At 45.6% G+C, this 10,269-nt stretch overlaps 1 long non-coding RNA gene across 1 annotated transcript; it reads left to right on the top strand.

Annotated features, from left to right (window-relative positions):
* Positions 1–2,075: 2,075 nt before the first annotated feature.
* LOC131555731 (uncharacterized) lies at positions 2,076–6,129 on the top strand. Its single transcript, XR_009274549.1, has 6 exons — positions 2,076–2,308; positions 2,927–2,990; positions 3,682–3,757; positions 3,875–4,183; positions 4,524–4,641; positions 5,236–6,129. It is a non-coding gene; the product is annotated as an uncharacterized LOC131555731 (long non-coding RNA).
* The last annotated feature ends 4,140 nt before the right edge of the window (positions 6,130–10,269 follow it).

Genomic DNA, 10,269 nt, shown 5'->3' with positions numbered 1-10,269 from the left:
TTTTTGGCTTTCATGTGGGTAGAGGCAGGGGTTTTATTTTAAATAATGTAAGTGTTACAGATGTAAAAATCCTAACACAGAAAGATATAATAAATATATAAAGATATGAGTAAAAGTATATAAAAATATAAGTAATAGGAACACATGTAACATAGAATATAAATTTATAAATAAATCGCTAAATATGAATGCAAAATCGATCATACATCAGTAAACATTTTAAATATAAATTTGAATTTTTTTTTTTTTTAATTTAAATACAGTTGAAATGAAAGGGGTTTTTTTTTGCCATGTATGGGGTAGAGGCAGGGGTTTTATTTTGAGTACTGTGAGTGTTACAGAAGTAAAAATCCTAACAGAAATATATACTTACTATGTAAAAATATGTATAAAAATATAAAAATAAATTTAAGTTTTAGGGATATATGCAATATGAAATAGAAATGTATTCATAAAAACAAATGTATAAATGGACAGTGTACATCAATATACATTATTAAATAGAAATGTGAATATTAATATGAAAAAAATTTTTTTTAAAAGATTTAATTTTTTTTTTTTTTAAGAAATTGTTGGGGTTTTGTTTTGTTTTATCCTATTAGATTAGAGGCAGAAGTTTTTTTTCCCTCTTCCCGGTTGTTTTGGGGCATTTATTTCAGAGCAGTTTTCGGCGGGGGTCGCCCCTGTTGTTTTTTGCCGCCTTCGCTGCCCGCAGCCCCGAGGCGCGCTGCGGCCCCGGCTGGGGCGGGCGGCAGTGCTGCCGCCTTGTGGGCAGAGCGCGGTACTGCAGCCCTGCGCCGAGAGGCCGCCACCTTGGGAGTGGCGCGTCGCGGATGTCGCGGACTTTTAATTGACCTTCTCAACAGGGCGGCGAAAAGGGCGGGGAAGTGGAGGACCGGGGTGGGTGTCACTGGACTGCCTGCATGGAATACCGACCCCGGCGCGGCCCCGGTGGTATTTTCTGTGACGTTTCAAGTGTACCCGACACATGCTGTGGTCTCAGCGGCGCCGCGGGCGGGCGTATTTCGGCGGGTTTGTGACAGGCATGTGGGTTAAACGCCTCGCTGTGCCGGGGTCCTGTCACGTCCGCCTTCCCGCCCTGAGGGAGCCGAGCCGGGCCGAATAGTTCCGAAGAGCCGAAGAGCCGAGTGTAGGCGAACACAGCCGACTTGAGACGAAGAGCCGAGTGTAGCCGAACACAGCCGACTTGAGACGAAGAGCCGATGATAGCCGAGTGTAGCCGACATTGGCCGCATTTAGACAAAGAGCCGAATATGACCGACTTTAGCCCAACCGGGCCGAGTTCAGCCGAAGAGCCGGAAAAGCCGAATTTAGACGAAAAGCCGAACCGAAACGATTTTAGACCTAAGCCGAACCAAGCCTAATTTAGCCGAGTTTATTTAAACAGAACCGAACGACGCCGCAGCGCTCTGCCTGCAGAGCAACGGGGCAGACGGCAGCGGGCGGTGTATAAAGTGAGTATCAAATATCAACTATATATGCGAAGGAATAAAAAGCTCTGTGTCATGTGCAGCAGTAGAAAATTTCAGGCTCCCAGGGAATAAATAGTTTTCTTTAAATCTTTTTAGTTTTGGGGTTTTTTTACTCCCAGGTAGCCTGAAAGTTACTACTGCTGCTTTTTTATTCTAGAGCTAGAAAGGCAAACCAAGATTAGAAATACAAGAAAAGGAAAGGGAAAGAAAAAAAAGGAAAAAAATGGAAAAAAGGAGAGGAGAGGAAAGGAAAGGAAAGGGAAAAGGAAAAGAGTGAAAAACAGAGTTAAAAAAAAGAAAAAGAGTTGGAGGGGAAAAGAGAGGGCATCCGGGAGGAGCGGTGCTGCCTCGGGTCCTTCCCCGCCCTGGGGCGAAGGAGCCGTTTGATGCCCGGGAGGGACTGCAGCTCCCGGTGGCGGGGCACGGAGCCGTGGCTGTCAGCCCGAGACTACAACTCCCGGCAGGCCCTGCTGCCGGCGCGGCGTGTGACGCAGCGGCTATCGCGGCACATGAGTGGCTGGCGGGCCGAGACTCCAACTCCCGGCAGGCCCTGCTGCCGGCGCGGCCTGTGACGCAACGGCCGACGCGGCCCGGCATTTTTCTCTAAATCGGCAGTAAATACAGCTGAGTAAAATTAGCTTGGTTTTCTTCCTTCTTTTGTAACTGAATAGTTTTTATTAAAAATCCTATTTGAATATGTAGAAAAAGTGGGGATGTCCTGTAATATATCCTAGCTTTTCTTGTTTCCAGGGTGCTCAGAAAACATGCGTCCCTTAGAGTCCCTCAGAAAGGTTCTCAGTGCGATCTCTACCAAGGTATGTATTTACTAATAAGTGATCCCTTTAGATATTTGCCTGTGTACCTTTTCTTGTAATTGAGAGCTTGCGTTCTGTGGGTTTTATGATAAAGCTGTAAAACATGTAAAAATGGTTTTGCAAGTCCTAATCGTTGAAGGCAGCAATAAGTGGATTTAGAGCCTGTTGTTGACCAGACAAAGGGAAAAAGTGTGACTTTGATGCTGAACTTGTCGTTTTTCATTGGACTTGTCTGGAATTATTTAGGAATAGAGAGAAGTAGAAAAAGAGAGAAATAGAATTGGTTCTTCAGCCCTTCTCAAATGCTCACCACGATTCAGTGTAGAGCCGAAGTGAAGGGTGATGGAACAGAGCTCTGCGCTTTAGAAGGAAATAAATTTAAACCTGACCTCCACACAGAGTCTCACTAACTTCTGTTGTTGTAAAATACCAAATACGTTTAGGAAGTGTTGGAAGTTAGTGTTTTGGGAAAGAAATGGCAGTTCCACTGAACGTTCCATTGAACAGAGGCTCTGGGAACGATTCATGTTGTAACTGCTGTCACTGCAATCAGTTGGTGGCTCAGCCTTGAAACGTGCACTTGCCCTTCTATAAAGCACTGTTTTGTTTGCCTTTCAGTGCTGTGAGTCTTGATAAATTGGAGAAGAGCCCAAGAGAAAGTTTTCATCCCTTGATATAAAAGGTAGGAAGTGACTTTTTTTGGTTTGGTTCTTTTTCTTTATTATTTTCTGGAGGTAAAAGTAATTAAGTATAGGTACTACTGGTTTGTTTCTTCCAGTAGCAGGTGATAATAATAGTAGTAGTAATAGTAAAAATAATAATAGAAATAATAATAATAGTAATGTAATACTACTTGAACTGTCTTTATCCATTGTACTGGCCATTTCAAATGAAAACTTCTAAACACAAATCCAACCATCATCCTTGTAGAATCTTTCACAGCAGTGGGCTATAGATCCTGGTTTTGTTGACAGGATTTATTGGTTCTGGAAGAACAAGAGGGAAGTAGAAACCTAACTACTTCTAGCTCACAGAGCCATCCAGTGAACAGAGCTTTGTGTTTTGGTGGGCTTGTGATGACTTTGAAATCAATTGCTCATTACAGTTAAAAAAAATTGATGTTTTTTTGAACGTGACAGCAGAAATAACTTTAGGCACCAACTTAATAATAATAGATCACTAGTTTAAGTTAAAAATTCATGCTATACTATCAAAATTTAAAGGTAAATTATTATGTATTAGGTGATGGTCTAAAGTGTATGTTCTCATGTGTAATGCAAAGATACATACGTACCTGAAAGTCCTTAGAGGAAACAAATTTTTATGTCTGCTGTTTGACTGTTTATCATACGATATTTGGTTTTATTTCCCAGGGATCGGTGAATTTTAACTTTGGAGTCCTCTATGCTAAGGATGCTCAGCTTACAGGTGATGAAATGTTCAGTAATGGTGAGTTTTTCGCCTTCTCTTTAATTGCTGTGCTGATATGAATAAGAAAAAAACAAAAGCAAGAGAAAAAAGAAGGATGGTTTATTATTTTTGATGCTGTTTTGTTTGTTTCCTCAGTATTTGCTGCGGCTCTGCTCACCCAAGCTTTGGGTTCCTTCTGTCCCACTGGGAGTTGCCCAGTTTGGTTGCATCTGGTGAAATTCCCCCGAGACCTTACAGAACTAGCTCAAACTACGTGAGAGCCATTTGCAGTTCTCTCCAGACACCTGGAGAATGGGCGACGTTTCTGAGGATCCGGCGAGCGCGCTTCTATCCAAACTCAGTCTGTGAAATTCCTGGGGAAAACCCTTCTGTGTCCTGAAGGGCTCAAACTCTGGTGAGGATCCAGTTATCAGGTGCTCACCTGGACGGTTCCAGCTCCCAAAGGTAACACTTGTACTCTTGCCCTGTAGTTTACATCTATTGCATTTTTGTTATTTTGCAAGATTTTTTGTCTTTGCAAAATATTGTGCATTTCACTCTTTGGAACCTCTCAGATGGTTCTTTGGTGCAGCACCACCCCATGGGACACTTGGCTGCTGTCCTGAAGGGGTTGGTCGCTAGAATTGTAAATCCTGGAGAGTTTGTAAGTCTTCTGTCCCCAGGGAGGTATCATGCTTTGTTTACCTTTGTTCTGTTGGTTAGGCGCTGCTTCTCGTTGCAAGTATGAATTTCAAACTGCCCTGTTCTTACTTTAACTGTTTTCCTGGTTCTCTCCGCACGGCAGGGAAAGACTCTCGTCTCCTTGTCGTCGGGCTCGGTGCTGTCCAAGAAGATGCAGAGACTAAAAACATCATAAGAAGCAAAATACGACTGCAGGGAAAAGAAGCTGGAGAGAACAGGAGGTGATATTGTTATCCTTACCCTGTATTAGAAACATCCGCTGTGCTTTGATGCTGGCAGCTGCCAGGGGCTTGTTAGCTCTTTGTAGGCAGGTGTAGGTGTTCACTTGTAGGTTTTTTCTCTGGACAAGGCAATTCAAACTTTGCTAAGCTTGTATTTGCAGATTACTCTGTAGCACAGTCCAGCATGACATTTTTGAATGTTGTAAAAATACCATGTTACTTGGAAATTGCTAATGGAGAGAAGCTTTAGGGGAAAATAAGATTTCAGGGTTGGAAGATGTGAGAAGAATTTTGAGGGGATGTTAGACTGAAGTAAAGCACACTTGAAGCTGGACTGGCACGCTGGCAGGTCCCCTATTAAACAGTGGTGCTGAGGTTAGCCTGGGGGTTGCCCGTTGTTTATGTAGAAATCAGTGTTTCCTGGTCTTCAGAGGTAAGCTGCTTTGAAAAGCTGGAAGGTGCAGCGTGCTGACAAGCCCCGTGCTTTGGATTAAAAGTAGATTTCAGAAGGGTCCTAAGCTTTTGTCTTTTCCTAGAAGTCGATGTAATCCTATCGAGGGGTTTTTAATTCTGTGTTGCCATGTCATCCATCAGAGCCCTGTTGTACTGATCATCATACAATTACAAAACAAAACATCAGACCCTGTCCCGACCACTTAGAGCCCAGAACACGATTTCCTCGGGCTGCCATTTGCGTGCCATCGGTACTCACCACGGAAGCGAGCTGGGGATTGTTGCACCCGTTGGGAACAAACCGCTTCTCGTCACACAGAAATGGAATTGGGACGACGCCTCGGCCAGCCCCTCTCTGCCATCAGCTCCTGAATCTGCAGCAGAGCAGTTCCAGTCCATGCAGGCACGTGTAATCCAGCTCCTGATGATCTGAGCGCACGGAGCAGCGCTCAGCTGCTTTGGGGGGCTCAGGGAGGGCAGAGTGTGCATTGTCATCTTCCTGAACCTACAGACGAATCCAAGTCAGAATCCACAGCGTGGAAATCAGTCGCATATATGCTAAATAAAACTTGCAGATTTATTTAAGAATTGTTTCTGCTTGTTCTTTGTTGTGCTTCTGTGCTTAGAAAACCTCCCTTTAAAATCAGTTCAGTCCATCAGTTGAACCTTTGTTTGCAGACCCTCAGTGAGCAGAATTTGTTGCAGACTCAGTGCACGCTGTGCTGGCCTCCTGGGAGTGTGAGGAGCTCATGTGTGCTACTTTTTGCTTTAGGACGCTCTAAGGTATTTATTCCTTTTGGGATACATGATGAGAATTCCCAAGAGAGGTAGTTATAAGGTATGACATCGGGAAAAAGCCTGTGTGGTTGGAATGTTGTTGCTGTCAAAAGTTAATTTTTCCTTCTTTCTTAGCCAGTAGTTAGCTTTTTGCTTAATTTTTGTGGTATCAGTATTTTATTGTCTAAAAAATTGCTTCAAAATAACTTTGGTGGTTGGTGTTGGCCACCAGTACCTTGTTCAGATTTGCCTATTTGCTTGTAGCTGAAATGTTCACATCTTGTTTATCATTCTATTTAAGAAACTGCTGCCCAGCCAACTAATAACTGAATATCCATCTGTCTAGGACATGGGGAGAGGATTTAGGTAATGTCTTTATTTCCAGAAAAAAGTTCCAGTGTAGTTTCTAAATAGAGGAGAAGGGGGTGAAGACTCGGGGCTCTGATGCCGTTGGGGCACCCCAAGGTCCCCAGGAGAAGGAGCCCCACTGCGGTGCAGGAGCAGGTGTGTTCTCATGTAATATTGAACAAATTATAAATATAAATATGAAAATTATAAACATGAAAATATTTTTAAAATACTTAAATAAAGTGGGTTTTCTTTATTGGTCAATATGAAGGGTTTTGATTGTAAAAATTATAAATACAAATAATATAAAGGTAGAAATCTAAGTTTAGAAATATATAATAAATACATACAGATAAATATAAAAATTAAAAATATAAGAAAAAATTAGTTGTAGCAGTAGATATTATACATAATTTAAATAATAATTTAAATATATTTAAAAATTTTATATATATATCATTATTAATGTAATACATCCAAAGAAACGATAAATTAAAATATGAATGTATAATTATACAAAGTATAAATAAAAAACATTTCAATATCCTTTAAAAGAAGGGGTTTTTTTATTTATTTGGTTAGAGACGGGGTTTTTATTTGGAATAATGAAAGTATTATAGAAGTATAAAACTAAATATAGAAATATATAGTCAATATAGAAAGATATTTGTAAAAACACGAACGACGCCTCCTTCGGCCGAATGGAACGAGCTCAGCCGAACCAAGGCGAGACCGGCGGAACCTGACGGCCTCGAGCGAACCGAGGCCAGGCTTGCGAGGCTGCCTGAACGGAGCCGAGCTCAGCCGAACCGAGCCCGCTGCTCTCGTGCGCGCTAATTAGCGCGAGTGCGGTCACAGCCCAATGAGCTCCTGTGCCACCCCGCGCTCCCGGTCGTGTCCGTGCGATGGCCGGGCCGCCCGCGGGACGCGGCAGGAGGAGAGCCCCGAGCCGGGCGAGTTTAACGTGAGGCGGCGCCGCTTGCCCGCCGTCAGGGAGCCGAGCCGAGGCGAGCTCAGCCGAACGCGGAGAGAGCGGCTCCGAGTTCGGCCGAAGCGAGCCGAGCCGCGCCGAGCGCAGAGAGCGGCTCCGAGTTCGGCCGAAGCGAGCCGAGCCGCGCCGAGCGCAGAGACCGGCTCCGAGTTGGGCCGAAGCGAGCCGAGCCGCGCCGAGCGCAGAGAGCGGCTCCGAGTTCGGCCGAAGCGAGCCGAGCCGCGCCGAGCGCACTGATCGGCTCCGAGTTCGGCCGAAGAGAGCCGGGCCGCGCCGAGCGCAGAGAGCGGCTCTGAGTTCGGCCGAAGCGAGCCGGGCCGCGCCGAGCGCACTGATCGGCTCCGAGTTCGGCCGAAGCGAGCCGAGCCGCGCCGAGCGCACAGAGCGGCTCCGAGTTGGGCCGAAGCGAGCCGGGCCGCGCCGAGCGCAGAGAGCGGCTCCGAGTTCGGCCGAAGCGAGCCGGGCCGCGCCGAGCGCACTGATCGGCTCCGAGTTCGGCCGAAGCGAGCCGAGCCGCGCCGAGCGCACAGAGCGGCTCCGAGTTCGGCCGAAGCGAGCCGGGCCGCGCCGAGCGCAGAGAGCGGCTCCGAGTTCGGCCGAAGCGAGCCGGGCCGCGCCGAGCGCAGAGAGCGGCTCCGAGTTCGGCCGAAGAGAGCCGAGCCGCGCCGAGTTGGGCCGAAGCGAGCCGAGCCGCGCCGAGCGCAGAGAGCGGCTCCGAGTTCGGCCGAAGCGAGCCGAGCCGTGCCGAAGGGTCGAGTCCAGCCGAATGCAGATGACAATGGCCGAGTTTAGCCGATTACAGCCGCATTTAGCCGAGCAGCTGTGAGCCTTGCACGCTTGAGGTGAGCGTGCATCGTTGCCGGCCTGGGATTGAGTGAAATGCACTAAGGAAACCAGCTCTGGGGAGGGAGGCAGGGAAATCCTCTCTTAACGTTAGCAATTCGTCCGTCAAACTCGTCACGGCAGGACAGAGTGAAGACTGAAAGTGTAAGAAGATGTGGAGGGAAACAGAGAATCTGGCAGGAGCATCGAACGCACAAGTGCACGAATTTTGCTTTTTGCTTGGATGTAAACTCAGAAGTTGTAAGGAATTTGGGAAGGAGAAGGGACATTTCAGGAGGAGAAGAAGTTGTTGCAGTCCTGGCAAAAGCTTTTGTTCTAGCTAATAAAAGAAGTTAGTTTAAATTAAAAAAAAAAAAAAAGTGGTTTCTTTTTTCTTCACTATTATATTCTTTGGTGGTATATGGTGTGTTGTTTTATTTCTTGGTGTTATTAGCTCTGTGTAAATTGTTTTTTGAGTCAAGCTAACTTTGCATGGGTTGTTTTGTATTTGAGGTAGGATCAATTTCAATCGGTTTCTTTCACAGACTTCTGATAGGTATTACTGGGATTTTGGTTTTGTTTACTGTATGCATAAACATAGAGATTTGGTAGGGCCAGCTGGGCTGCTGGAGTTTTGGGTGTGAATTTATTAGATGGCTTTTATTAAACACAGAATAATTATGTAAGGTAACAGCAAATTACCCAATTACCCAATTGATCTAGCTATGTAACCTTACCACAAAGTTTTATATCTTGCCAGTTTTCTGTTCTTCTGCTCCAAGTAGTTGTTGCAAAAAAGAAAGCACTGTTACTTTTCTGAAAAGTTTTCTTCTATAACAAGCCCTTTACTGCCCTTGAATGTGAGTCAGAGGAGCCAAACAGCTGCAGCTGCTCTGAGGGCTTGGTGGGATTCGCCCCCTCCCTTTTCCTGGGTGCCATGGGAACGAGAGGCGGGCACAATCAGGGGTATATTAACCCCAGCCGTGGCTGAGGGGCTTCATTCCCTCTCTGGGATGTGCTGGGTTAAGAGCTCTCCTCATTTCAGTGAAGAGGCTTTTTCAGCCCATCTCAGCTTCTTTTCAGCAGGTGTTTCTGGGCATCTAAAGCACAGAGGCTCGGAAGATTCTGTGAAGAAAACAGCATGGAATACAGAGAGTAGTTAGGTTTGTGATTTTGGGTTTTGTGTTTAGGAGTGGTAAGGTGCTTTTGTAATTTTTAGTTTTCCTTTGGTTGTTTTTTTGGTTGGATTTCTTTTGGTAGAATTTTTGGGGTTTTTTGGGGGGTTTTTGGTTGGTTTTCGTGGGTTTTTTGGATTTTTTGATGTTTTCTGTGGTTTTTTTTTGTTTCTGTGGGGAGTTAGGTGTTTAGGGTTTTATTGTTTTTGTGGGGTTTTGTTTGTTCATTTTTTTTTTCATTGTTTGTTTTTGGGATTTTTTTTTTTTTAATTGATGAGTACAACTCCCTGAAATTCCAAGCTGTGTCAAGCACAATATTTCCCTCAGCAGATTTATCATATCAAAAGAGGGATCTGCCCAGTGTCCAAGATGATGTTTGAGATTGAGGCTTCAGGTGAGTTGAGGATGGTGACTGGGAGAGGGAGGGTGATCAGGTATCCAGTTAGGAGTTCTTGGGAGGGGGTTTGCAGGCAGCAGGGTGAGAAAGGGTGTTTATTTGTTTATTTGAGGGCCCCCCCCCAAGGCCGTTCAGAAGCCTAGCAGAGGCATTGCCATGTCTTAGAGCACACAAGGTCATCCACTGCACTCAGGGGAATGCCATTTAACTTTGCCTTTCTCTAAGCCAGGTGCCACTCCTAATGAAGGCCACCGCCATGGAATCAGGATGAAGCTGGAGCCTGAGGGAGCCAGGCACACTCAGGAGAGGGCAAGTAGCTGACTTGCAGGGGTTTGGCCCACATAACTCTGGACTCACACTTTGGTTTTCGTTTTCTTTATTGCAGCTGACCGAGAGGCTCACAGGCCATCACGAGGCCCTCCGAGGCAGACTCATTTCAGGTGCAACGTGGATTCTCCTCACTGATCATCCAAAAGATAAGTCAGGGGCCTTGGCCTGGAGATGAGAGAATAGTGGGTTGGGAGTTCTTGGGGTAGATTTGAAAATTGGCAGTGGGAAAAGCAATCTTCTGCAAGGGCCTCTTAGGACAGCTAAAGGGAGAGGCTCTACTTTTGATGGCAGCTTTGAGGCGGGCAGTGCAGAACAGCTCCGGTCTGTGTCCTGTT

Source organism: Ammospiza caudacuta, chromosome 3 (assembly GCF_027887145.1).
Source record: "Ammospiza caudacuta isolate bAmmCau1 chromosome 3, bAmmCau1.pri, whole genome shotgun sequence".
In the NCBI taxonomy this organism is placed as follows: domain Eukaryota; kingdom Metazoa; phylum Chordata; class Aves; order Passeriformes; family Passerellidae; genus Ammospiza; species Ammospiza caudacuta.
Note: the sequence above shows the minus strand (reverse complement) of the source record. Positions and strands in the feature narration are given on the sequence as shown.